The sequence below is a fragment of the Pseudomyrmex gracilis genome, unplaced genomic scaffold, assembly GCF_002006095.1.
Source record: "Pseudomyrmex gracilis isolate BER0280 unplaced genomic scaffold, ASM200609v1 scaffold_440, whole genome shotgun sequence".
NCBI lineage: Eukaryota > Metazoa > Arthropoda > Insecta > Hymenoptera > Formicidae > Pseudomyrmex > Pseudomyrmex gracilis.
The window spans coordinates 57,068-60,492 of record NW_018021024.1 but is presented as its reverse complement, the minus strand read 5'-3'; positions in this window follow the sequence as shown (position 1 = coordinate 60,492).

Genomic DNA, 3,425 nt, shown 5'->3' with positions numbered 1-3,425 from the left:
TTTATTTTAGCGCGAAGTAATTGTTTCAGCGAGAAATAACAAAGACGTAATATTCATTTTTTATATTAAAAGTTTATTCATGAAATATATGATTTACATGCATTATATATTTCTACAGAATATATTTTTTTACATGTGCAGCGGTACCATTATACGCAGTGCGCGTAAAGTTGCAGAAGTGCAATTGTTTTAGCGAGAAATACCAAAGACATAGTATTCATTTTTTTAAATTTTGTTCATGATGGAAAATATTATTTACATGCATCATATATAACACCTTTCAAAGCGCATGTCAATAATTTGCAATTTATAATTGCGCTACTGTCGTACACTCCACTCAGATATGTGTAAAATTTTCTTTTAATGTTGCGTAACAATACGACGACTACAAGAAATATGTTTTCAGCATGTGCCGCGGTATGTAACATTATACGCAGTGGGCGTAAAGTTGCAGAGTTGCAGTTTTTGTAGCGAGAACGTGCACAGTTGCGGTGTTTTAATTTTTTAGCGTAAAGTAACAAAGCCTAGTTTACTATTCTTTTTTTTATATTTCCATTTTATTAAGATTGTTCCTATATATAAATTTCCATGGAATAACTTACAGCAATTATGTATTATTACACATATGTCTTTNGGCATGTGCCGCAGTATGTAACAATATACGCGCGTAAAGTTGCAGAGTTTGAGCAANAGTGTGCAAAGTTTCTTCATGAAAAATAGTATTTACATGCATCATATATATTTCCACCAAATAAATTTCCAAATTTTGTGTATTAATTGTTTATATTTAGTATATTTAATTTTGTCGTTTAATGTGTTCTTATGTAATATATGTACAGTACGGAGCACCATATTGTCCGCCGTGAGGAAAAGTAGGTCTCCTCCGGCTGCCTCCTACTAGCACGCGCCAGCGGCCCGAGATTTAATCCATATATACCGGCACGGTTACCGATGATACATACTGACGCGGTTACCAATAATACCGACAGCCATATGTTACCATAAAATTATCGCGAAAAAAGTACCATACATTGAAAAAAGTAACTGCATTGAAAGTGACTTTAATAATTTATATTATATTTATTTATTTAAGTATTAGCTTTTACGTGATATAAGAAACTTACTTACGGTNTGTGTAAAAAAGTAAAATATATTTAATTAAGAAAGTAAAAACTATGACAACAGATAAATGTCATAGTGAATCAATTATTAAGCAATTAAAAATAAAAAATAAAATACTATAATAGATTTGTATAATTANCGTTAAATTGTCTTTAAAACATCAAAAATAAAAACTAGTAAGGCAATATTATAATAGTTATGTTTATATATAAATATATACATATATAGTTGTATATGNATTTNAAAATTNAACAAAATAATGATANTAACAAATAATGTGTGTGTGTGTGTGTATGAAAAGGTAAGAAAGATGACACAAAAATTATTTTATATAAATTTTGAAGCAGTTACGCGAGATTTTATTTTATAGGTTTGCGCTCAGAAATGTTCTTCTGTAAAATATATATTTATAATTCTGACAAGAACCGTTTAATGTGACACTGTAAAATATTTTTTGTGGTTCTGAAAAAAGCCGTTACATGTAGTACTGATGAACGCGAGAGATATTCTTGTTAAATAAATGTGTGGTTCTGAAAAGAACCGTTTCTAAGAGCTGTGACTTAATAGTCGGCCCAATAACCGTTTCTGTCGACAACTTGTTGCAGTCTAGTATTGACCGATGCATTTAAGTTATAAAATAACTCTGGCTTTGTTCTTAAATTTTCCCATGCGTTTCTCGCGTGTGCAACCAGAGCTGCACAAGTTCTCTCATTGCCAGGATCCCACGAATTAACAAGTACTCCCCAGGCATTTTCAATTAGATTGAGATCCGGAGATTTAGCTGGCCAATTAAGAACTTTGATATCTGGGTGGTCTGCGAACTATTCTTGTACAATATAAGCGGTGTGGACAGCACTGTTATCGTGAACTAGTCGAATTGTNGGCACATCAGCCTCAGAATATATTTTTCGAACGCTGGGGAGCAATACGTTCTCCAAAATATCTACATATTCATTGGCATTTATATGTGCCAATACTTCTACTAATTCACCTGGACAATGCGCACTGATCCAACCCCACATACCACAAGTAATACGTCCACCTCTGTCGCGAAAAACAACATTCTTTAGATCAAGCCGATGGCGATTGTCAGGCCTCCACACGTGAAGCTTTCGATCAACTGCGGAGCAAAACACTTTTTCGTCAGTCCAAATCGTTCTATCCCAGTCTTCCTGTAAAGCCGTGTTTAATTGTTGTCTTGCAAACGCGACGCGATTTTCACGATGCCTGTCAGTTAACGAAATTTTTTGTGCAGGACGGTAACAGTGCACGTTGTTTTCCCGTATTCGTCGTTGCGCAGTCCATTTTGACACTGGAAGATTTAAATGATTCACAGAATGAATCACCGGAAGAAAAGGATTTTCATCCACTTGACTAACTAATTCTGCATCTTGCTCTTCAGGTGTCAAGCACTTCGTTTTCCGTACCTTGCGTTTATCAGTTACACCGGCTTTACCTTTCTCACGCCATCGCTTTATCCACTTTTGCACTGTGCGTTTACCGCAATGCAAGGTATTCGCGATCTCATCAGGAGTTGCATCTCGCTGATGCAAGCCAATTATATAGCCACGGTCAAATTCATCTAACTCTGCCATTGTCAAACGACACGAAATTACTGATGAAAAGTCAATAGTTTTGCGAACAAACTCGGTTTGGTGATCGGCTTTTTTTTTATCTTTATCGGTAATCATTTTTCTTTGCGGCATTCGTAGCGCGAGATCAAAGCGAGAGGCGCAAGATCGCAAAGCATGCCGCGCTTTCTGATCTCGCGCCGGGCCTGTCGCGATTTTTGTGGCATTGCGACAGCTCCAAATTTCATACATACTCTGTTTTCCAGAATAGTATAAATATACTTTTAATTATGAAGAGTTTAAGAACACAACTTAAGAACACAGCCAGAGTTATTTTACAATTTAATTGCATCGGTCAATACTAGACTGCAACAAGTTGTCGACAGAAACGGTTATTGGGCCGACTATTAAGTCACAGCTCTTAGAAACGGTTCTTTTCAGAACCACACATTTATTTAACAAGAATATCTCTCGCGTTCATCAGTACTACATGTAACGGCTTTTTTCAGAACCACAAAAAATATTTTACAGTGTCACATTAAACGGTTCTTGTCAGAATTATAAATATATATTTTACAGAAGAACATTTCTGAGCGCAAACCTATAAAGTAAAATCTCGCGTAACTGCTTCAAAATTTATATAAAATAATTTTTGTGTCATCTTTCTTACCTTTTCATACACACACACACACACACACACACATTATTTGTTAGTATCATTATTTTGTTAAA